General features: G+C 39.3%; 1 long non-coding RNA gene across 1 annotated transcript; it reads left to right on the forward strand.

Annotated features, from left to right (window-relative positions):
* The first annotated feature begins 12,379 nt into the window (after window positions 1–12,379).
* On the forward strand, window positions 12,380–23,387 carry LOC140119297 (uncharacterized). Its single transcript, XR_011853361.1, has 3 exons — window positions 12,380–12,478; window positions 17,195–17,394; window positions 23,307–23,387. It is a non-coding gene; the product is annotated as an uncharacterized lncRNA (long non-coding RNA).
* The last annotated feature ends 3,487 nt before the right edge of the window (window positions 23,388–26,874 follow it).

Consider the following 26,874-nt stretch of genomic DNA (forward strand, 5'->3'; position numbering starts at 1 on the left):
GTGCAGCAACATTAAAGGAAATCTACCATTTGATTTCATGCATGAAGCAAACATACCTTGAGAATGCTGTAGCTGCACCGATGCAGAATCATATCTTGTTTAATCCCTGCATTGAGTGGTTTTTCTGAAAAAACAAATATAAAATTATGACAATGAGGGTCTGTCATGCTTCTCCTCTTACCCCAATTTTGCACTGCTCCAGAGAATGATGTAATCACTGTGTTGTCCCTGACAGGCAGGTTTAATCAATCGCTGCACCATCCTCCAACTACTATATTCGAGTCATCCAGCTCAGGGTTATTAGTCCTGTCTGAACAGTTCAGGAAGCTCCGTGTAATGTGTTTATAAATGACAGCCAGCATGCAACCCAGCTTTCTCAAGGTCCTGAATTTTATAATTGTTTTTTGAGCAAAACCTCTTGGATCAGGGATTAAATAAGATTTGATCCTACATCAGTGTAGCTACAGCATTCTCAAGGTACGTTTGGTTCACAGTGCATGAAAACAAATGGTAGATTTCCTTTCCTATACCAGGAGGCAAAGTGTAAATACTTTATTTATTTTGTTTGTGGTGTCGTATTGGAGCAAACCTCTGTAATTCATAAATATATGCTGCACTTTGACACTGTTCACACTAGCAATAATCCCCTTGTTAGGGGTTAATATTAATATTGTACCTTTTTAGGTTTTGGCCACACCCTGACATAGCTCACCAAATAAGAATAGCTTTCATCCCTCCCACATGACCTCGGGATTGCCTGCGTTATTCCATTCTGACACTTTATTTTTTTTCTTTCTTCCTCTTTTTCAGTGATCCATAGATATATAGTACGGGATATTTTGACTTCTCCAGGCTAAACTTGAACATCTGTTTATGATTATATAGTAAGATGTGTTACTATATAATCGCGCAGTGAATACTTCCGCCATAGCGGTCCATTTCGCAGTTCACGGCTGATCTTGCATGTGTATTATTATGTGGACAGCGATCGGCTGTATTTCTATTAGGGGAGACAGCGGGGCGTCCATCGCCCTGAAATGGTATGTTTTTAACTCAGCGTGTTGTCATATGTACTGAGCATCACAGAACACTGATATGTCACAGCAATATCTCTTCACAGTGAAAAAATGTTTTTTTTAAATTCGGTGGCTTAGTGGTTAGCACTTCTGTCGTGCAGCGCTGGGATCGAGTCCCATCCAGGTCAACATCTGCAGAGAGTTTGTATGTTCTCTCTGTGTTTGCTTGGGTTTCCTCCGGGTTCTCCGGTTTCCTCTCACACTCCAAAACAAACTGGTGGGTGATTAGATTGTGAGCCCCATGGGGGACAGGGACCAATTTGGTATGCTTTGTGCAGCACTGCATAATCTGTGTGTGCTATATAAATAAAGAATTATTATTATTATTAATATATTGATTGCACTTAAATATATGTGTTGGCACAAATATATGTATTTGGATATAGTTAGCTACAATGTATCTAGACTTGTTTGTAGTATAGCACTTTGTTTAGGAAGGGGTGTGGTTTGTGTCATGTCACACTCCACACTGCACTATAACACTTTGTTTAGGAAGGGGCGTGTTTTGGGTCATGTGACACTCCACACCTGCACTATAACACTTTGTTTAGGAAGGGGTGTGTTTTGGGTCATGTGACACTCCACACCTGTACTATAGCACTTTGTTTCGAAAGGGGTGTGGTTTGTGTCATGTGACACTCCACACCTGCACTATAGCACCTTGTTTCGGAAGGGGTGTGGTTTGTGTCATGTGACACTCCACACCTGCACTATAGCACCTTGTTTCGGAAGGGGTGTGGTTTGTGTCATGTGACACTCCACACCTGCACTATAGCACTTTGTTTTTCAGAAGGGGTGTGGTTTGACACTCCACACCTGCTAGATATATGAGATTGTCACTATATGTATTTAGCTTGAATATGGAATAAATCCACTTATCTTTTTTCACACTTCTACTTCTGGAGTGCTGTTATTACCTTTCTATATACTAATTTTTTTATACTGAAGCCCGGCCCTGGTTAGCATTTTCTTTTTCTGTGCTGCTTGGATTATCTTTTTGTGTATATATATATATATATATATATATATATATATATATATATACATATATAATATATTTTTAATGTCTTTTGCAAAAAGTGCTTTTGGCCTGCATAGGTGCAGGGTATTGAGTATATACTGTGTATAAGCATCCTGCTACTCATATTTGGTTAGTAGTAAATAATGTGAATATGTATAATATTTGTAGCTTCACTCATACAACATCGGATCTCAGATCCCTGTGAATCCCTTAAAATTAAAACAACAAACTTTAATAAGTTTAATTTTATAGTTGCAGTCATTGGAAAGAGATCAAAGATACAAGCATTGCAATCGTTTCTTGCCTTATGCTTGCGTCAGTAATCTTGATTTACAGCAACAACATTGCATCAGTGTGAATGACACAATCTCTTGTTAGATTGACTCCGGAAAACACAAGAGCTTTGTATGTATGGTAAAATTCATTAAACTTATGTATTTATTAAGTTCCTAAAACATTCATGTCCAGTTTAGGATTGAAGATCATTGCACTGTTATGGGGTCGCCACCTAGTGTTCACAGTTGAAACTGTAGAAACCTATAAATAAAAATTTGCATTACATATGCTTGTTTTCCTATAGTATATATTTATATATGATCCTGGGGCCTCTAAAATGACTAATAATAATACTGTGAAGTACAGCTAAGAAATCAATTTTTATAGTTGGTGCTATACAATAATAACAATAAACATAATAATGAAAAGATTCTTCATTCAGAATCAATTAAATCTGTCAGGTGCCAGATCTTTAAGCAAGAGGAATCAAACCACAATTTAACACCTATTCAGATGCTGTCATTGTTTTCTCCTAAAGGTGGTTTCACATTGGTGTTTTTTTCACATCAGTTTTTTTTCACTGAATACATTTTGGCTACTGGACACGTCCAGACTGGTTTTCTTTTCCTGGTTTCAGTGATTTTTCAATGATGCCTTACTGACCAATTCAATGGGCTTTTTCACACTTCAGTTTTTTTCTACTGATCCAATGTTGTCAGTGAACTCAACAAGAGCAGGTTCTAAACGGATCAATGATAAACACCGAAGTGTGAAAAAGCCCATTGAAAAGAATGGGTCAGTAAAACATCAGTGAAAAATCACTGATGCCAGGAAGAGAAAACCAATCTGTATGTGTCCATAGACCCCAATGGGTTGAGTGAAAAATCACTTAGGTCATTAGCATAATTTTAGAAGGAAGGTGGCCATGGCTAATAAATACAAGAAGATTACCACAGTCATGTTGCCTGGATCTATGCGTAAGTGTCCTTGATTTATCATGATGGGTTTTGATGGCAGATTTTTCTTAACCCCTTACTGAAGTGTACGTCACACATCAGCTCCCGCTGTGTAGAGAGTCCTCTCCGCACAAGGTGGACATTTGCTGCATATTGCAACAAACACCCACAGGTAACACCAAATGGTCGGTGCTGGCAACAATCGCGGCTGTAAACCCAGTAAATGCCCCAGGCAAGGCTGCATTTAAGCCGGCATGTAAATCCCAGAGGTGCGTGAAGTCATTGGGGAGGCGGCGATCGGTTACTATGACTATGTCTGATTTTAACCCATGGGTATTTAACCCATGGGTCGTGTGGCAGTATATGGTAAGATCAATCAGGCAACCTATAGTTAAAGTACCGTAGGGGGGTCTGAAAAATAGTTAAAAAACCCCTAAAAATTCATGTCACCCCCATTTTCCCTAGAACTGATATAAATATAAACCAACAGTAAAAGTCTTAAACATGTTAGGTATCGCCGCATCCAAAAATGTCTGATCTATCAAAATATAATAAAGTTTTTTCTTGGTGCCCAAAGTCGAAAATACCACTTTTTTGCCATTTTGAAAAATATGAATAATTCAATAAAAAGTGATCAAAAGGCCATACAGTCCTTAAAATGGCCCAAAAACTGTTGCAAAAATGACACCACACACATCTCCATATTTTTTAATACAGGAGGTTTTCATTTTTGTAAATGTATGAAAACATTATAAAAAATTATATAAATTTGATATCCCCACGATCACATTGACCAAAAGACAAGTCATTTGGGGCACACAGTGAAAACTATAAAATTCGAGCCCACAAGAAAACAGTGCAAATGCATTTTTTTTCACCAATTTCACTACATTTGGAATTTTTTTCTCGCTTCCCTGTACACGGCAAGGAATATTAAATATCGTCATTATAAAGTGCAATTTGTTACACAGAAAACAAGCCCTCATATAGCTCCTTACATGGAAATGTAAAAAAGTTATAGATTTTTGAAGATGGGGATTGAAAAATGGAAATGCAAAAACAAAAAAGGGCTTAGTTGTTAAGTGGTTAAGGCAAAAAGTCATTTTTTAAACATAAGAAGACAATTTAAAGGGGATCTGTCCACAGGATTCACCCCTTTTAAACTTCCCAGCAAAGTTACACTGTGTGCATATAAATCTTCTAGATATGCTTATGCTTAGTGTGCATATGACTCTTCTTTAAAGTTTTAAAAAGTATGTGGTGCCACAATTGATGGATACATATAACTCCATCAACCCCCTAGGAAATTGACCCAAAGGGGCACATGTATCATAGTTTCAGCCAGGCAAATTGTACAATTTTAGCAACTTTGCTGTTTTTTTCGCCATTTTTGTTCTTTTTCAAGTACGCCATGTCTGCATCTTTGTGCAGTGTGCCTTATGTATCCTTGTTTTCCAGATGTTCCATGCAACATTTCACTTAGGTTTCTCTTTTTTTATCGACTTTTTTGGCGCAAATCTGCACCTAATCAGGGCAGGTGCAAAGGAAGTTTTTTTTTGCATGGACCCGATTTTAACATGTAAATTGGAATTATTTCACATGCTTTAACTGCTATACATTTTGCACAGTAACCTCTTTTGTCAAAATTCTTAATTTTTTGCATTTTTTTTATTGGTTACTTCTAAGGGTGAGGTCACACGTAGCGTTTTAATTGCGTTTTTGAATGCATTTTGAAACTAATTACTACAGCTGAGGAGAGGTGATTTGCCTTATTTCATTACTGTTAACATTTGCATTTACTATGCCTTTTGTAAATTCAAATGTTAACAGTAATGTAATTAGGAAAATCACCTCTCCTCAGCTGTTGTAATAGGTTTCAAAATACATTAAAAATGGAACATGTTAAATCCCAAATTAACAGTAGTGTCCACTCCTGTATATAACCCCCTCACGTGGCTTGTATCCTCTCCTGTATATAAACCCCTCACGTGGCTTTTGTCCATGTGGATTTGAGACATTTGCAACAAAAAAAATTTGCGAGAGACCAAACTATGATACATGTGGCCCTAAGAGTCTTAAAATGTGGTTGTCTCCTGCTGGACCTCTAACCCTGTATTGAGTTATGGCCTGGGTCTCTAGTGCTCTCCAACACTGCTTAGCCAGTATTTACATAGTCATAGCCATTTCTCAGATATGTTTATTATCGCCCAAATCTTCAAACAATCTATTTGTTTATGGGTCCATTCAGTTCAGAGACGTGCAAAAAATCTTCTAGTTTTCAAGTCTCTTGGACTTTATACAGCTAAAAAGTTGATTGATTGCAAACAACCTTAAGACTGTTAGTTTTACTTTTTGCAGGTATTCACACTTGGCAGCTTTTTTGTAAAGATTTCTCTAACTGGTATTTCATATGTATTGGTCCTAATAATAATGATAATAATCTTTATTTATATAGCGTCACCAAATTCCGTTACAGTCCTACAGAAATCCATACTCTTCCTGCTGCAACAACAACCATTCAGATAAATGGAATCAATATTTAGTCACATAATGATGTTAATACATACATAGAGATATTAATAATATATGTAATATAATAAATATATACACATAAATAAATAGTAGAAATTGCGATGAAGCCTATTGACTTTGTGCCTCTCCTGATAAGTGCAGAGCGTCTGACCACTTGTGGGCTGCTCGAAGATAAACTTCACCTAAAGAAGCAAAAAAAGTAAAGTTTATGTTTCTACTGTAGTCTGCAGACATTTACCGTGAAAGCTGCGAGAGGCTTGGATGTGTCTGTAATCATGTGTGTTGTAATTGGCAGACTGGCATATGAGTCACTAACTAAATTAACTGAAGTTTCCTTTAGGGAAAAATGTAATCACTTAGCACATGGATACATTTCAGTAAATTAACCGCTTCGGTGTTAAACAGACCTGCAGATCCTTAGGGATCGGCTATTTTAGAAGACTCATGGCACGGCACATGGGACTTCTCATGTAAGAGACAAACTCGTGCATTACTGTTCAGAATTATATATGTAAAAAAAGTTTCTTAAAACTGTTTTTGGTTTTGGTTATTTAGGTAAATTTAGCTTTCAATTAAGGATCAAGGTCCCAATAGTCTATATATCCTATAGTGCTAATCCGGAGACATGGGATTATAGAAAACCTTTATAGCCAATGGTGGATTAAGGCTACGGTGGGCCCAGGGCTATAAAAAGATTGTGACTTCCTCCACCAGTCTTGAATTTTATTTTTAAATACCGTATATACTCGAATATAAGCCGCCCCGAGTATAAGCCGAGACCCCTAATTTTACCACCGAAAACTGGTAAAACCTATTGACTCGAGTATTAGCCGAGGGTATAGTATACAGCCAGCCAGCCCCCATGTAGTATACAGACAGCCAAACCTATGTAGTATACAGACAGAAAGCCCCCTGTAGTATACAGCCAGCAAGCTCCTGTAGTATACAGCTAGCCAGTCCCCTGTAGTATACAGCCAGCCCCCATGTGGTATACAGCCAGCCCCAAGTAGTATACAGCCAGCCCCATGTAGTATACAGGCAGCCCCCATGTAATATAGAGCCAGCCCCATATAGTATACAGCCAGTCCCCTGTATGTTAAGCACATTTAAAAAAAAAAACGTAATACTCACCCTCCGGTGCCCGGATCCTTGGCGGCTCCCGATCCCCGGCGGCGGCTCCTGATTCTGTCTTCTTTCTTCTCTAGCCGACAGTCACGTCCATGCGATCTCCCAGCCGGCGCACACTATGATGCGGCGGTGTCGCAACTGATGACGTCATCAGTGGCGACACCACCGCATCATAGTGTGTGCCCGCCGCCAGATCGTATGGATGCGTGGATGCTGCATGGATGCCGGAAAGAGAAGAAAGAAGCTGCCTGGAGCTGCCGCCGTGGAACGGGAGCCGCCACCGGGGACCCAGGCACCGGAGGGCGAGTATTACATTTTTTTTTAAATTGACTTGTGTATAAGCCGAGCTGAGGTTTTTCAACACATTTTTTGTGCTGAAAAATTCTGCTTGTACTCGAGTATATACAATACATAGATGTTGAACCCTAACCCAATACTGTGCTACAATGTCTACTAACACTACTAATAAAAAGCACCCATACCCAAATCAAAACTGCACTGACAACATTATTAACAACTTCACCCCCGTGTTATAGTCAAAGGGTTGTTGTCTCACGGACACTACGCAGGAATTGTTTCATACAAAGGCAGAAGACAAGAAACTGTTAGACGATGGCAGGTCAGATACTGGGACGGATGTACATCTTAGATGGGTGAGATGAGAAAATCCAAATTTTTTGTTTCTCAGCAAGCAACTATGGTTGCTGAGCATTGTCATGTACTGTGCACTGGGCTGGAATTTTTAAGGAATGGCAGGTAAGTTGGTAGCAGGACTTGCCATTCCCATTCCCCTCAGTCCACACCTTGTGGACACACCTAGGGAAACACAGGTGACTGGGATTGTCCTTATTATTGAGGAATAAGAAGTCTGCTAGGATAGAAGACAATAGCAGAGCTTGGCTGGAAAGCCAGAAAGGTGTTTTGCTCCTGTCTCCTTTGTGTCTCCTTTGCAGGAGACTGTCTTGGACTGTGTGAACTATTTGTTGAATTGTAGAATTGGCCACACAAATATCTTTTCATTTTGCATCATTTCTCTGCAATGCTGCCCTGATTTTACCACAGTCACTTATAGTATTGTGTCTCCTGAATTAAAACTGTTCCACACTGTGCTTCTGAATAAAAAATATCCAGACATTTTTAAATACAGCACACCCTTAATTTATTTATAACGACACCCCTTTTATGAAACACCTTTTGTATTTATATGTAATATTTTTTATTTACAATAATTTCTTTTTTAGCAACGCCCACTAATTTATTAAAATACAGAAATCGACATATATATTTATATGCAGCACTCCTGTACTATGTATTTCCTAATAATTATTTTTTCACAGCACCCTCTATTTTATTCAATACTGATTACTTTATATACATAAACCCCTATTTTATTTACATAAAGCCTCCCCCGATATTTATATAGCAGCCCTTGAATCATTTAAATTCAACACACTCATTTATTTATATGCAACACCCCATGAAATATTTATATACAGCATTTTTTAATTTAAGATATTTTGTTACTTTTTGATATACAGCAACATCTAAAAATTTTTATATACAGTCATTTATTTATAATAATAAATAAAAATATTTATTTATATAGTGAGTTATATTCCATATTGCGTTACAAATCATAATCTCTAATATATTTTGTTGTATACAGCACCCTGTAGTAAATTACCGTTAATTTATTTACTTTATACAGTACAGTATTATATACTCGATATATAAGCCTTGAGTATACTATATAAAAATATATAGGTTTTACCAGGTTTTTGTGGTAAAATTAGGGGCCTCGGCTTATACTTGGTTCGGCTTACACTTGAGTATATCAAGTTATATATGTCACCTCCATAAAATTATTTATTTATATTCAGCAAACCCCTAATATAGAAATTTACCCCCTTGCACTTCAATTGCTGACTTTTTTGGATCTTTTGCCTGGGCTCCCGCTGAAGGCCACTAGCAGCACAATGCAGAAATATGTTTGCTGGTATGCTCTCATAATAAATTATATCTGTAGCTTAAAGGGGTTTTCCCAGGAAGACATGTAAGGCCCTATCCGTGCTGATCAGTGGGGGTCTCAGTGCTGCAGACCTCAGACTAATGGAGCAGAAGGCGGCGCATGACCGTTCTGCTCTATTAATCTCTATGGAGCTGACGGAAATTGCCGGTTGGACCCTTAGTTCTCGCGATCTACGGGGGTCTCAGCACTGACACCCCCACAGATCAGCAACTTAGGCCCTATCCCTCCCCATTAAAGACACAGATAAAATGTATTATTTTATTAACACTGCAAAAATGTTAATGGTGTGTAGTTTGAATGTTTGGGTCTGGGTAGCTACCCAAACCATCCATATTATAATCAGCCATTGTCCACAGTTTTCCGCGTCACCAGACGTCTTTTACAAAGGATTCCTTCAAGCTTGGTAGAATCCTCATCCTAGCATAAATAATCTGCTTGGCTTCTGCTGATTTAAGTTAAAATGGGTTAATGGTTACACTGGAAACTTAGGTTTTCATCAGCTTTTAGTCTTTCTGTGTGATATAGGTATTGCTATGGACAATCTTTCAAGGTTTCTAGTTGTTAGAAAGCATTAGAAAGCATCTACCTTAATTGAATTTTGATACTGATTGACTGAAACAGCACTCCAATAGTAGATGCATTGGAAAGGGTTTCTACCCCTGATTGACCATTAGGAAATCCAGGAACACTTCGCAAGGAGGAAAGGAGATAGTGGATGTTGGAGTAATTGGATTTAGCGATCTACAATGTGCTAGTCTGTGCATCTACTATCTCCTTTCCTTCTTGTGAAGCGCCGTTTGTGCTTGACAAAGGCGAGAAATTGCCGAAACGTTGCACAGAAATGTTATTTTTCCGCATAAATGATTAAATAAATTTCTGTATAAATCATTGCAACTGTGTCTGGATTTCCTAATTGAATTTTGATACTGATAAATTATGTGGAAAGTCATCAATATCTGAAAGGCGGGGTTCAGAACTTGAGATTCTTTATGATAACTACTACATGACACTATAGGTGCTGACAGCAGGGTAAATTACAATTTTATTTTAATACATTAGCCACAGGCGATCTAATATGGCTCGGGGTAGGTTGTTCAATATCTATTCCTATCTGAAAGACTATAAAGGGACAGATAGTCAAGTTTTTATGTTTGGCTTTACACAATTTACATTACCTTTACTGATTAGTATCGATGAAAACCAGTCTTCAGGTACATATGTCTGCAACTTCTCAAATGACCACTTCTTTACTGTCCATTCATTATATAGCTTCTAATCTGCTCATGAAGTGGATTAAGATCCTTGCTTTTAGAACAAAGTTTAGTATCTATGAAAAACAGACTCTTAGTCATGACGACATTATGTGTAACACATATTGAAAGTACAGAGCTGGACTCATTCTTAAATCTCGTATTTGATTAAAATAATTCTTTAAAAGTAAGTGGCCTAAGGAGGAATAGTCATGTTACAGGAAGAAGGCATAGATTAGATTTCCTTGTAATGAGATTAAAAGAAAAAAAAGGAAAACAAAAAGAACAAAAATGAACAATGCTGTCAAACAAAATTGTGAAATCCTGTATACCTAGCACTCGCATTTGACAGGTTTTGGAAATGTGAGTGTACTTTGTGATTTGTGATCTTCAGAGAAGAAGTCCCCCATTGTATGCAAAATGTTTTAGCTGTTGTACGTGTTCCAATTTTTTTTTTATTCTTGCCATAATAGCCATAACTATCTATTAACTTTAAAAGAAACAGATGAACTCAACAAATACTCATCAATCAACAAATAAGAGCAATGCATAGTGACATTATAACCCTTCCAGGAACAGCTTTACTGTTTTCTAGTGGTCTGAATTTTTGGTATGTATGCAATGTACGTATTGGTGCACTGGAGTTGTGTCTGTTGGTGTACTATTTTCTTTTTATGCTGCAACTAGACAGCACTGTCCATATATAACGTAATTGGCATCTTTCCTGGAAATAAGATGTAGAAAGAATAAACTGAGAGCACAAATAGACCCAACTGCACCCACAATGCACCAAGAAATCCATGTCCATAAAGTTTCTCTGAAACAAATGATTTGTTTGAGGCAGGAGAGATATGTCTGGAAAGCTTTTAAATACCTATATGCAATGATGTTTTTACTCATGGGGTCATTGGGGAGCTGGTAGACTCAAAGAAAGGTTTTACCTTCACTGTAAGAGATATCAGTAATCTGGGTTCTGTCTTTCTGGTACACTTGTGATAGACTTATGTGTCAAAACAGGGAAAAAGTGGGATCCCTGCTGACTTGCCAGCCCTGTGGCAAAGCCCAAGTGACAAGTGGGCAGTGACCCCTACACTGGATAAGTGCACAGAACAGAAGACAGATAAACAGACATGAGACAAACAACAAGTTAAAGTCAGACAAACTGGCTCAAAAGAAAGATGGCAGTGAGGTACCAAATTATAAGGCAGAAGAATTGTCAAGGTACAGGCAAAAGTCAGAATAACAGAAAGCACAGTAAAATATACAGACGAACTAACACAAGTCTTTAACAGATGCTGGTATTTGGGTTAAGCAGTAATATATAGACCACCTCAGCAGCTGATTGGTGCAATACTTCAGCACTTTCATAGGACTGTGTGCACATGCACACAGTGACTCATGATCACTTACCAAAAACAGGCGAGAGTACAATAGCAATCCATAAAAATCAAAACTTTAATACAAAGATATAATTACAAAATACAGAATACATATCATCAGGAGAAACAGTTAACACTATAATACCAAAGACAGCTGACTAAAAATAGTGGGTGGATATCTAAGCGACCGCTGCATGGATACGTAACTGACAGGTGACCAAGATCTCAATCAATGGGGACAATACCAGTTATAACATGTCTCCAAAGAAGTCATAATTAGCAAGGTGGCGCTAAAAATGCGCTACAAATACCTAGTAATAACTAGGTGAAAAGATACATAGGAATCATAAGATATTAAGAGTCATGTCCATATATATTATAATGGTATGCAGGAGACAAAATTTTTCCTAACTCCACATATTGGCTGGAAAAAAAGGAAAGAACCCCGTACAAGGAGGACATGAACAATCAAACAATTGTTGTGCTCCTCTGTATACCTTGCGTCATCCTGTCAGTGGGAACAAAGCCAAGCTGCGGCCAAGAACACCTCGACGTACATTTAGCCCTGCGGCTTTGTCAGGAGGTAAGTAATTGAGATAAAACGAAGTATATATACTGTATAAGTTAATCAATTCACTACACCTGTGCCGGATTTAGTGGCGCACTTCCGCCGTGATGTCCTTGCTCTATCACATGACTCCGCACATGACCGGACAAATGCCGCCCCCTTGATGACGTCACCAGGTGTTACCTAGTAACGCTTGTAGCGGTGCAGCCAGGAGACACAGCATCAGACAGCGCACACGCGGAGTGCACTCGTTCCAGGCGCAGGTTAGTGATATTACAAACACGTACATATAAAACTTCGATCAAACAGAGAACCAACAATAAGATACAATACAGCACAGGATGTTGTTTTCTGTCCTTGGTCACACTTAAATGATTATAAAGGACTGCTATACATATACAACACCTTGTAAAAGTGTATAGAGGATAAGAGTGTATTTCATACAATAGAGTGTGATACAAAAGTATGCAACAATGTACAAATATATGTTCATACAAAATAGTGAATGTGCAAGTGCAAGTGGTGCAAATAACAATATTGTGCTAAACAGAAAAGTACAACGTGACAAAATCACAATCATGATGCTAGTAATAGATGACTACAGGCGGTCCCCTACTTAAGAACACTCGACTTACATACGACCCCTAGTTACAAACGGACTGCTGGATATTGGTAATTTATTGTACTTTAGTCCCAGGCTACAATAAACAGCTGTAACAGTTATCACAGGTGTCTGTAATGAAGTTTTATTGTTAATCCTGATTCTTATGACAATCCAACATTTTTAGAATCCAATTATCACAGAGACCAAAAAAATTCTGGCTGAGATTACAATGATAAAATATACAGTTCCGACTTACATACAAATTCAACTTAAGAACACCTATCTTGTATGTAACCCAGGGACTGCCTGTATTGGGAGATATAATGTGTTGATCCTCATCCTAGCTGTGTGGATCGCAGAATATGTGATCATAGATTTTTCAAGGGTTCTCTGTGTCTATATACCGTTCCATACATCACAGACTCATGATCACCCAGCTTTCGACAGATCATTTCACCCAGGTGTGGTTTTTAGCCAAGAAAACCTGATCTGCTGAGCAAGCTCTTGCAGCACTTCTGGCACTTATGTTTATATACCACAGCCATATTTTCACCCTGTGCCAATAATAATTGAGGGTTTCAGCCACCTGGGAAAAGAAGAAGTAAGTAGTGTGTAGTATTTTTATGTTATAGAATTGGGCCCATGATTTATTTTTCAAAGCATGGATAAAGCCTTAAAGGAAAACAACCACTGTGATTAACAAATAACATACTACTGATACACACCTGTGCTCCTCTTCATTCCAGTCCCAGCGCTGGTCTTCTTAAGTGTTGACACACCGGAATCATCTAGAAAAAGACTTATAATTAGCAGTGCAGAGCATGGAGACAAGATGTCCTGCACTCCGGGCTGCTAATTATTACCCGTCCCCTCTGCACCTCCCTCTCCAGTGCCCCTCGCTTGACATCACCTCCCTCTCCTATGCTTCCAGGAAGAGGGATAGAAGAGGAGAGCAGGTGAGTAATTGTATTTTTTTTTGTTAATCACAGTGGTTGTTTTCATTTAAGGAAATCAACCATTGCAAAAACTCAAATAAACCTCAAAATACTCAACTCCGCTCCTTTTCATCTTGATCACGGCACTGTTCTCCGCTAGTCTTGAAACGCTGGGATCACCTAAAAAAGAGATGTATAATTAGCAGCACGGAGAGCAGGGACAAGATGTCCGGATCTCCGGGTTGCTAATTATGCATTCCCCCAAAGCTGGGAGAATTGGAGAGCAAGGTGACATTACATAAGAGGGAGCATTAGAGAGTAAGGTGATGTCACGTGAAAGGGAGCATGGGAGAGGGAGGTGGCAAGGCCGTGCATAATTAACAGCACGTAGCTTTGGATATCTTATAAGTTTCTTTTCCAGATGATCCTAGTGTGTCAAGAATAACGGAGGACAGCACCAGAATCAAGATGAAAAGGAGCGCAGGTGAGTATTTCTAGATTTTTAAAATGTTTTTGCAATGGTTGATTTACTTCAAGAACATTCAAAAAGGTACTTTTTACAATTGTCATGTAGGTTGGGAACAAAGTATGTCATGCCTTGGGCTTATAATGCAGATCAGTATCTGGAGTACAGGAATCACAGAAACTGTACTAAGCACTGTGTTCCTTGTAATTGTTCCAAATGTTAAACTGCATTTCTGGAAACAGTTCTAGACCATCTGTAGAACAGTATGTTAGGTCTTGAGTATCATCCTATATATACTGACTTGAGACTGAAATGAGTTCTGCTAAGCATGAAATGAGACTTTAATCTCTCAGCAGCACAGATCATCTTCCACCATTGGTCTCTAGAATGTCAGAGGTCAGCAATTAGTTATTAACACCTTCCTAGTGTATGTCTATGGCGACATGACAATTAATATAGCAACTGCACTTGTTAAACCAGGAACATAATATAATACAAGGGTACTAAAATTGCAAGGGGATAGCTTTTATATCCTCACTATTCTAAATATATCTTTATATATTTATCAGGCTCCAAGAAAATGATCACTTCCTATTTTAGCACTTACTTAATATCTTTCTCTGACAGCTGCATCCTAACATTGCGAGTACATTAAAGCAGTCAAATATGTTTTGAAAGCTGCATAGTCTTGTTATCTACAAATAAAATTGTCTAAACATATCATTATTTCTTACATATATTACATAGGATTTGTCTGTCTCAATTTCCCCATTATATACAAACACAAGATAAAGTGGGTTTTATGTAATTTTAATTAAACCAGGACCGGCACCAACACCAGGCATAACTGGGCAAGTGCCAGGGCCCAGAGCTGCTCGGGGGGCCCATATGAATTTTCTCAGTCCCCAGTAGCCTGGAAGTGCCTGGTGAGGGAGGTTGTAGATAATGGGGGTCATTTACTAAGGGCCCGATTCGCGTTTTCCCGACGTGTTACCCGAATATTTCCGATTTGCGACGATTTTCCCTGAATTGCCCTGGGATTTTGGAGCATTTTTTAATGCTGCCAGATGAGTTCCCATGCAAACGGGCCCAATAAGGTTCTATTTATCAGGGGTCTACTGATACCTGGAGCTGGCTAAAGGTTCAACCTCATGCAGTCATTAGGAGCATTAATAATTTTTAAATGTAAACTGCCCTGAAATTATCATAATTTACTGACAATAATTGTACATATTAAGAATTGCTGTAATTGTAACAATAAATTGTATTTTACATTTCTTGTCTTACACAAGTGCTGTCCGAGTCTACATCAGACAGCACTCGGACAGGACTCTGATACCCTATGGCAGTGATGGCGAACCTTTCAGAGATCGAGTGCCCAAAATGAGACCCGAAAACCATTAGCTTTTCCCCAAGTGCCAACACGGCAATTTAGGCAGAAACATTTAGGAGCTACCAGAATATTTGAGCTCCAATCCGACCCTGTCCACACCTTTTTACTCTTCGGACAGGACCAAGCAGCACAGGATGGGTCACTTTAAAATAGCAGGGCACTACTTGGACTGCCTGAAACTGCAGGAAGATGCAATGTCTGGCAAACTCTGTTTGCCTGGGAGACAGCCCGTGTGCCCACAGAGAGGTCTCCGAGTGCCATCTCTGGCACCAGTGCCATAGGTTCGCCACCACTGCCCTATGGTAATTTGCACAAGTCTGACGTTTTTCCTGTCAGTTGATCCTACCAGAAAAAAAAAAAGTATTTACTCCTCTGTGCATGAAAGTCACCCATTGAAGTCAATGGGTGCATGAAAAAAAAAGATAGCACGCAGATGTCAGATTTTCACAGCTAGTTGCTAGGAGAATCTGTAAAATAATGTAGCAGCTCAGAGCAATGAGATTCAGATGTGAAAATCTGACACAACATCTGACTACAAAAATGAAACGTTGGATAGTATAGGATAGGAGTAGGAAAGGACAACAATCTGTCCAAAATTGCATCAAGCTCAAACATTTTCACTGACCAAAATCGGTTTGTGGGAAATTGGTCTTAAACATATAGGGACACATTTACTTATCCGTTCCCCAAAAGTGTATCATCCGACTGGAATGCACTGTGCCGCGATTCACTAACATCGTGTGCCCAATATCCTGCATGTGTCACTTCCCTGCTCAGGTCCGCCGGAGTTCATCTCCTTCTTTCAGGAGCATGTAAGCACTTGATCCTACGACACAATTTGAAAGTTAAATCTGGCACTCAGTCCGAATCAGTCGGACCGACCAACGGCACGCCCCCCCGATTTCTGTTGCATGAAAGCCAGCGCAGCTGCTCCAAAATCCGATTGCGTGCGTCACAATCCCCTGTTAAATACCTATCCCAGCAGCGCAAATGCCGAAAACATTGGAAAATCCAACGACCCTTAGTAAAAAAGCCCCATAGCCTCTGCAGCATCTTCTGTACAGGAGCCACAGAGGGCCATCTCCGATCCACTTCACTTTCTTATCCCGCTGCTCATATTCTTCATATGTCTATCGTATATTATATAGACAATGCATTATGCTATGAAGCTCCTCACACATCAAAGGGATTAGCAAAGACCTGCCTACATGCATAGGATTTATAAAATTCACGCTTCTTCCATCTCCTAATGGCAGGATTTTTTTCCCTTTCTTTGTTTATTACATGTTTAGGTTCTGACTGAAGCACTTAGGAGATTCCCACTCCATACGTTTGGTTTTATCCCACCAGTGGAAACCTTCTCACTTAAAGAGATAGTGCCGGCCATTTGTTCATCCATTATTTTCAATATACCGGAATAAAATTCTTCAAAAACCTTGACTTTTTGTAAGACACTGAAAAAGAATCAATAGGGGATATGTATCTTAGTTTTTTTCTCTTTGGTGTATAATTGAGACATTTGGCAGCTCTTTTTTTGTGCCTTATGTATGATCCTGTCTTTTTTCTTATGTCTGGATGCAGCTAATTTCAAGAGGACTAATCCCAAAAATATAATCCAGTGGTTACCAAAAAGAACATGCCAGCTCTGTCCCATACCCAATAACAATAAGAAGAACCAGTCAGGTGCATAAGTGACTTATACTAGAAGAACAGTACAGCACACAATGATAGGAAGATGTCTCAGTACAACTAAGTTTGGATCTCTGGACGTAGATTAACAGGTATAAATATTTGCAAAATTCCAATTAGGCAAATGTCTAGAGAAATTTCCATTCTTCATAAAGTTGATCATAGTTAGACATTTTATGGAGCTCTTACAAAGTATTTTTAGAAAAGCATTAACAAGTGCAGGGTCATTTAATAGTCATTGTAAAATTAATCAAACAGAGAGTGTACCACAGAGAAAAACAGCTGGAGGATCAATGATAATAATACATTTAAAACTTAGTACCTTTTGTATCACTAGAACCGTAATTGATTTTAAAAGGGAATCTACCAAACCCCTGCTGCACCAATAAGATTATATGTGCACAATTATAACAACATAAAAACTGTAAAATGAGAGATTACTTGGAAACAGGAAAGGTTTATCTGGGAAGCTCCCTACACAATTGAAATTTGCTAGTGGTGTGATAAGGGATCTTCTTAAAGGAAACCTACCATTTGCTTTTATGAATTATGAAGCAAACATGCCATGAGAATTCTGTAGCTACACTGTTGCAGAAACATATCTTGTTTAATCCATGTGCTCAGTGGTTTTCGCTGAAAAAACAATTATAAAATTATGATAATGAAGCTCTGTCACTTCTGGGCCTGGCTCAGTGCTTTCCCTTGTACATTAGTTATGCACTGCACCAGAGGATGATGCAAGTTCTCACTGCCAGGCAGAATAATCAATTACTGCACCATCCCCCAGCTGCTGTGTATGAGTGATCCAACTCAGGTTGATTAGTTCTGTTTTATAAGCACAGGGATTAAACAAGATGTGATCCTGCATCAGTGTAGCTACAGCATTCTCAAGGTATGTTTGGTTCATAAAACATGAAATGAAATGGTAGATTTTCTTGAATAATCACGCTATGCCGGTGGTTAATAGGTAAATATTCTCTTCAACTTTGTACACAATAGTGAAAATTGCATCAGACTGACCACAACCACTTTCAAACATTAAAAAGTGGAAAAAGGGGTGAAAAACACTAACTGTGTGCAGAAAATGTACTGGTGACAGATGTTTTGTTACAACAACTCCATACAGACACACATCTATGGTTGGCTCAGCTGAACATGTGTATCCCCTGAATGAGCAAAAGAAGAAAGCTATGAATGTAAATGTTTTGTACACAAAGAAATCTTGCAAATCAGTAATAGATGATCTCTGCTCCACTGCTCTGCACTAGTGAAGGTCACATAAGGTAAATGTATTCTTGCACAGAGATCTATATTACATGGGGTTGATTATTCACTAAAATAGTCCATTTCACAAACATTAAAGCATCTCCCATTTTGCATTACCTGGTATGCCTGGGGACTGGCATTAACAATACAGTTAATTAGGAGCACAGTATTTACCATTTAATAGAAAACATGTTATATTCTTGAGGGAACCTTTCACCTTCAAAATGAAGTTCAGTTTAGGGTTCATCATGCTATAGAGCAGGAAGAGCTGAGCAGGATAAACCTATTATCCTATCTGCTGACAGCATGTTACAGAGCAGGAAGAGCTGAGCAGATTATACCTATTATCTTATCTGCTGGCAGCATGCTATAGAGCAGGAAGAGCTGAGCAGAATAAACCTATTATCCTATCTGCTGGCAGCATGCTATAGAGCAGGAAGAGCTGAGCAGAATAAACCTATTATCTTATCTGCTGGCAGCATGCTATAGAGCAGGAAGAGCTGAGCAGATTGAACCTATTATCCTATCTGCTGGCAGCATGCTGTAGAGCAGGAAGAGCTGAGCAGATTGAACCTACTTTACTATCTGAAGGCAGCATGTTATAGAGCAGAAGGAGCTGAGCAGATAAACCTACTGTCCTATCTGCTGGCAGAATGTTATTAAGCAGGATGAGCTGAGCACCCTTTTAAGAATTAATGTGATCATAAAGCAAGGTTTCTGGTGGATGAATGTGTTTTAAATAGAAATGAAAAAGTAGATAAATTCACATTCAATGAAATCTACCATTTGTTTTTATGCATTGTGAACCAAACATACCTTGAGAATGCTGTAGCGACACTGACGCAGAAACATATCTTGTTTAATCCCTGATCTGAGTGGTTTTGCTAAAAAAACAATCAGGACCTTGGGAAAGCTGGGTGCAGACTGGCTGAGGTACGTAAACACGGAGCTTCCTGAACTGTCCAGATGGGACTAATCAACCTTAGCTGGATGACTCATACACAGCAACTGGGGGATGGTGCAGCGATTGATTACTTCTGCCTCTCAGGGACAACGCAGTGATGACATAATTCTCTGAAGCAATGCATAATTAGTGTAAGAGGAGAAGCGCCGGGGCAGCCACAGGAGCAACAGCGCCTCATTATCATAATTTTGCAAATCCACTCAGTTCAGGGATTTAACAAGTTATGTTTCTGCATCAGTGTAGCTCCAGCATTCTCAAGGTATGTTTGGTTCATAATCCATGAAACCAAATGGTAGATTTCCTTTAACAAATTTATAGAATAAATAGCACAAAAACAACCTGACTTGAAGACTATAAATATGAATTGAAAGTGACATTATAGTTGGTCTTACAAATGATTGTAATAAATCTAAATTTTTGGCCAGGACCACATACTGTGGATTGTTTCTGGCTATCCATTATGTAGTGCTGACATAATCCAATAAAAAAAGAGAAAGGAAAAAAGAACTAAAAAAATGTGAATAGCATTAAAATACATTGACCAAACTTTCACCAATTCTATGCATTTGAGGTAGAATCGGCACATTTTGTAGAATCTATATGTAAAGCCCAGCTTCCTGTTTCTGTATATCGCTCAGTAGCGCACTCCTAACCAGAACTGTTCTCAGACTGACGCTTTTCGAGAATAAATATTGCACTTCATGTCTACAAGCAAAATGCAAATTGACTAATAGCATCTAGTAGTCTCCTCTGGGAGTGCGGTTTATTAAAGGAACGCAGTGAAATGAGATCTCAGAGCCCGGGCAGCGCTCTAATGTGAGAATCAAATAATGATGTGGTATTTGGCCAGCTTTCAGTCTGCATTGTTATCAGAAGAATGAAAGACTATTTGCTCTTTAGTCCTTGACCTTAGCTGCTATGTCACCATTTGATCATGGCTAATCCAACTCCTAACATGGTCACATCATGCGTGATCACAGGCGGGAGGCTTGTAAAATCACTAACGTCTGATATCACTGCAGTTTATTTTACGCTTTTGCATTAAGGGAAATTCCAAACTGCTAGAGATAATCGTCTCCCAAATAGTTCACAAGATTTCACTCCAACAGCATCCAAAGAATTTTCAGGATTTATCAGGTCTTTGTGTGGAGCAAAAGCCTGGCTGCTCATTGAACCCTGTGTATGGCTACTGTATAGCTGTGCTCGGTAATGCAGCCGAATTTCCACATAACATCTGTCAGTATAAAGCAATAACAGGTTCTGTCGACTGATAACTGCATCTATTTTTAGTTAGTGCTGGTTCCACTTAAATGATTGTTGTTGATGGCTATTATTGCAGACCAGCGACATGTACAAGGCACCAGTGGAATGCTGCGGACAGTAAAAATACCCTGTTCTAGATGACCGAATCAAGCAATACTAGATCACAAGCGCAGTATAAAAAACATACACAATCTGCCACTTGACTAATGCTATATTTCCCGTCTTGCTATGTAAAGGTCAACATTTGATATAATGTGTACATTCACTTATAGGCTTCTCATATTGATTTATTGAGAATTCTACCTACATTGCAGCAAATTACAATGGAATAGCCAAAAATATTATTAAAAACAATCCATGTGTAATGTTAACAACATGAAATTTTGACTTTGTTATAGCATTTGTATGCACTGTTTGTTGTATTGTATCATGCTCACAAAGTCTCACAGTATGGTCTACATGGACATTGTATATACACAGCAACGGAAAATTGTCATTTAGAACTGTTACAGAACAAGAATACAGATCTGACATCACTCTTTGCTCTGGTGGAAGAAACAATCCTGAAGGAAATCTACCACCCTAATTATGCACGCCTCCAGCGTGTTTCTAGCTAAGATGACCTGCCCCTCCCATTCCCCTTATAGCGCATGCACAGTCATCTGTGGTGGTGCAGAGCTGGCTGCTTTGCAGTGTAGCTGTGCAAATAAACCCGGAAGAGGCTTTGTGGGAAGCATTAACAAAGTTTGCTATGCACATGCGCTACAGTTACCGAGAACTCGTGATGTCACCGGCTCTTGGGGAGAGGTGGAACATGTCCGCTAGAAACACCCCGGAGGCGTGCAAAATTAGCTAATAAGAGAGCGTGAATTGCCCTGTGTGACATGCATAGGAGTGTCTGAGCCTCATTAACATAATTGTAATAGCACAGTTTAGACTAAATAGTTGAGTTTTATGCCTATAAAAGATAAGATCCTGCATCACCCGCTTTACATCAGTCTGCAGTTATGTCTGCTATAAAATGATGTCTACAAAGTTGTAGATTTCCTTAAATGCAATTTACAATACAGTATATATACATTAAGTTCCAGTGTGCTGTTCTCTGTTTTGTAAGTAATCCATCTGCAGTGAATTACTCACAATTGTATGCTATTTACTTTAAGATAGTTGGTCAAATATATACGAATAACAAATACTAGTTTAGGAAAACCACTGTGGTAAGTACCTCGAGTGAAGGCTTAATGGGCGGAAATTGAAGTTAGGAAATATTTTTAATGACAAAACTGCAGAACTGCTGCTGTTACATCAAAATGTACATAATAGTACAACTGGGAACGTAACAGCAAATGGAAATTACGGTATTTTATATATCATTGTGTCTCATGGGGACTACAGGTACATAAACAGCAGAGAAGCGATTGTTATAAAACTGTGATACTGAAAGTTTTGCTGAAATTGGAGAACTTTGGGATTGACTGTGTAAAACAAATATAATAGCTTGGACTGGAGGAAAATCCTACAGGTAAATTACTAAATAATTTTTGAAATTTTTAAAAAAGGACAAAAATGTCCTTTTGCCCTTTGCCTCCAATAAATAAATTTAAAGATGTTATAACTTCATGTTATGATGAATTAAAGGAAAGCTGTAGTCAGTGTTTGACCTATTAACCTGATGTCAGGTTCCTTTAGCTTTCAACAGTCAGAAACCAAACGTGTTTTTTTTTTTTTAAAAAGTCTTGAAAGTCTGTAGAAAAAATATAAAAAAAAAGTTTTCAACTCATTGGCAACAAAGAACTCAAGTCCTGGGGGGCTGTTTACGGAGCATCCGAGTAATGGAGTCATCATCTCAGCTCCAGCCTCTCCCCTCCCTTCTAGTCACATAGATGGTGGACCTTTCCTGGGCATGTGCCCTGAACAGCAGACTCTGCAGGGCAGGATGACCCAATAAACTGCCCCTTCAGTTGGATTCTTTGTTAGCAATGAGCTACGTGCAAATTCAAAATTTGTTTAGGACTCAAGAGCACAGAGGATTTTTTTGAGAAAAACTGGTTTCTCAGAGTGATAACTTCTTAATCAACAAGGTTGAGGGCCCTGTCGACAAGAGCTTACTATCTATGACATGTTTACTATATTTAGACAAGAGGTGCTCTGTCTCTAGAAAACTATTTTTTTCCTAATAATTCAAAAACATAAGTACATATTGAACTTTGTTAAAAGTTAATGAAGTCATTTTATCACTATCACTGAAGCATATTTTGAAAATTAACCCCGAAATACCATTTCCATCTCTGCTGCTGCTCCTTACTATGACCCTGCAGAGTAATAGGGGCAACTTTTGGGTCTAACAAGGTGATGGAAATACTTGTTGCCGTCATTTTTGTGAAATAATGAAATAATCTAGAGATCACTTTTGTAAAAAACTGCTCTGATGGGACGCAGTGAATTCATCTATAGAGCTTGTAAACACAAGTGTTAATAATTTCCATCTCTTCTCCTTTTCATTCTTGGCAGGTAAATGAGTGGGAAATTTAACCTCACAAAGAAGTCATTGAATTCTATAGAGAGATGCTGATGCAACCTAAAAACAAAACTACCCAAGTAAGGCATGACATGATTGACTAGTGCGTTCCAATTTCACTATGTCAATTCAATTATCTCAATTAAAAAGGTTACGTTTGCACTGCACTAGAGGTTCTCCATATCAATAGGACATTCAGCAGACGAGGGACAGGTTTATCTTACACCCATGTGAACAAACTCTAGGATTTAAGAATGCTTCATACAGGAAAATCACTAGGGTTATAGTTTCTATGAATGCTCTTTGCTTGGGTAAACATGCCTCTGCTTACCCCATAAACTAGCAAGTATGTATGTTGGATGGTCAACATCACAACTTCCTTTGGTTATGGACTTACATATTTATATATATATACTTATATATACTTTACAATAGGCATGGTAAAGGGCCTGCAAACAAGCACTTTTTGGCTAGTTATGATAACGATAAGCACTTAATATTGGCAGGCGATCCTCACAATTATAAGATGTACCCACAGCTACTTCCGAAAACTAAAGTGCTGTTTTAAAATCACGTTTAAGCTTTTATCAGAATTTACAAAAAAAAGTCACCATTGAATACTGTAGCCGTAGGCGTCAATAGAACAGGCACTGATTGGGTTTGGCAAAAGTCTGCGCTCTCCAGCCTAACCCTGAATGCACATTTGATTTACTTTTGGACAGATAGTTATACAGGCAGTCCCCTACCTAAGAACACACGACTTACAGACGACCCCTAGTTACAAACGGACCACTGGATATTGGTAATTTACTGTATATTAGCCCTGGACTACATTTAACAGCTATAATAGTTATCTCCAATTAAGCTTTATTGTTAATCCTGGTTCTTATGACAACCCAACATTTTTAAAATCCAATTGTCACAGAGACCCAAAAAAATTCTGTCTGGGGTTACAATTATAAAATATACAGTTCCGACTTACATACAAATTCAACTTAAGAACAAACCTACAGAACCTATCTTGTACGTAATCTGGGGACTGACTTTATATATATTTTGGTTAACATTTGGTTTATACAGGAAGTGGTCACTGGAGAATAAGTCTTGTCTATGGGTTACCCCAATGTGTGGGTCACTCAAGCCCAAATCTCAGGTCCTGTGGAAACAAGGGAAATGAATGTAAACCCTAATACTACTTTAGTCATAATTTTGTCATATTTTTCAGCAGACGTCAATGAAAATGAATCTGCTGTTTTGGGAATTCTAGTTTAGGATCCTTCTGCCTTTTCATTACAGTAAACTGCAGCTAGTAGTAAACCGGGCAGAGCAGAGACTATTGATCTCTGATTTGTGATGTGCTTGATGTCCACAAGGACAACAGTAAAATAGCACAGCATATAATAAAAACATGAAGAATTGAAGAATTGATCTACAGACTGTGTTATTTCCTCCTTGAATAAAAAGGGCTTGGAAAATATCAGAAAAGGCCCCAGCTCCTTTACCTCTCAGACACTCATGACTTCATTCTGTCTAGTTTAATCTACTCCAAGGCTTTTGCCAGGAACCTTAACAATAACATTAATAATATAACTGATAATTCTATTTATAATGTGGCAATCTCCAGCGTAAACTGTGCAATAGGTTACAGGGTACAGTGACCATTACAAAAGTATACACAATAAAACAGAATGTGCAATGTTACCATGTAAACATAACAGGAAACTCAATAAGGTTATATGTTTTCCTACTTAAAGGACATCTGCCACAAGGATTGTAAACCAAGCACACAGACATACTGTTGTGCAGTGTCAGACTGGCCTACCGGTGTACCCAACAATCCTTCAGTGGCCCCCGATGGCCTACCGGTGTACCCAACAATCCTTCAGTGGCCACCGACATTTACTGGTCAGTACTAGTACATCGAGTAGTAAGGCCTTTGCCGTTAGTTGATAGTGATTGGGCACTAGCGGACACTGTTTTCGCCAGCACCAGGTCTTTGGACTTTGGACTTTGCCTTCAGTTCCAGCACTTTGCCTTCAGTTACCCGGCATGGTTGCACACAATGATGTAATCCATCAGAGCCGGCATAAGGGCACGGAATAATGGCATCATTGAGCACGACCATGCCAGGAAACTCTGTGCAAAGTCCTGGACCTAAGTTGATTCCTTTGAGCTGACATTTCTATGCACAACTAAGTACTGGCCTGGGCAGGAAAAGCAGCAGCAGGTCAGGTGGGTGACACTAATGACAGCTGTGGGAAGAGGGGGGCCATGTGACTATAATGGCAGCTGTGGGGGAAGGGGGGCCCTCTGATTCTGATGGCAGCTGTGGTGGGAGAGGGGCCCAGTGACAATAATGGCTGCCGTGAGGGAGGGGGCCCTGTGCCTATAATGGCAGCTGTGGGGGAGGGGGCCCTGTGACATATAATGGCTGCAGTAGGGGGCCTGTGACTATAATAGCTGCTGTGGGGGGTGCTGTGACAAAATTGGCTGCTCTGGGAAGGAGGGCCCTTGGACAATACATGCTACTGAGGGGATGCTGTGGCTTACATCTGTGGGAACAGTGTTACTATATTGGCTATATTGGTGGCCCTATTATAATATTGGCTACTATCGGGGACCTTGTGTCTATAATGGGTACCTTGGGGACACTGTTACTATATTGTTACTATACTACAGCCGCAGTTCATGGCCATACATTGCTCTACAGCAGCAGTACACAGCGATACATGGAGCTACAGCAGCAGTACACAGCGATACATGGAGCTACACCAACAGTACACAGTGATACATGGAGCTACAGCAGCAGTACACAGCCATACATGGAGCTACAGCCACAGTACACAGGCATACATGGAACTACAGCCACAGTACACAGCCATACATGGAACTACAGCCACGGTACACAGTCATACATGGAGCTACAGCCACAGTACACAGCCATACATGGAGCTACAGCCACAGTACACAGCCCAGCATACATGGAGGTACAGCCACAGTACACAGCCATACATGGCTCTACAGCAGCAGTACACAGCCATACATGGAGCGACAGCCACAGTACACAGCCATATATGGCTCTACAGCAGCAGTACACAGCCATTTATGGAGCTACAGCTGCAGTACACAGCCATACATGGAGCGACAGCCACAGTACACAGACAAACATGGCTCTACAGCTGCAGTACACAGCCATACATGGAGCTACAGCTGCAGTACACACCAATACATGGAGCTACAGCCGAAGTACACAGCCATACATAGAGATACAGCAGCAGTACACAGCCATACACGGAACTACAGCCCCAGTACACAGCCATACATGGAGCTAGAGGAGCAGTACAGAGCTATGCATGGAGCTACAGCATCAGTATAGAGCCATACATGGAGCTACAGCAGCAGTACACAGCCATAGAAGGAGTTACAGCCCCAATACATAGTCATACATGGAGCTACAGCCCCAGTTCACAGCCATACATGGAGCTACAGCCCCAGTACACAGCAATGCATGGAGATACAGCAGCAGTACACAGCCATACATGGAGACAGAGCAGCAGTATA

The sequence above is a fragment of the Engystomops pustulosus genome, chromosome 2 (assembly GCF_040894005.1).
Source record: "Engystomops pustulosus chromosome 2, aEngPut4.maternal, whole genome shotgun sequence".
NCBI lineage: Eukaryota > Metazoa > Chordata > Amphibia > Anura > Leptodactylidae > Engystomops > Engystomops pustulosus.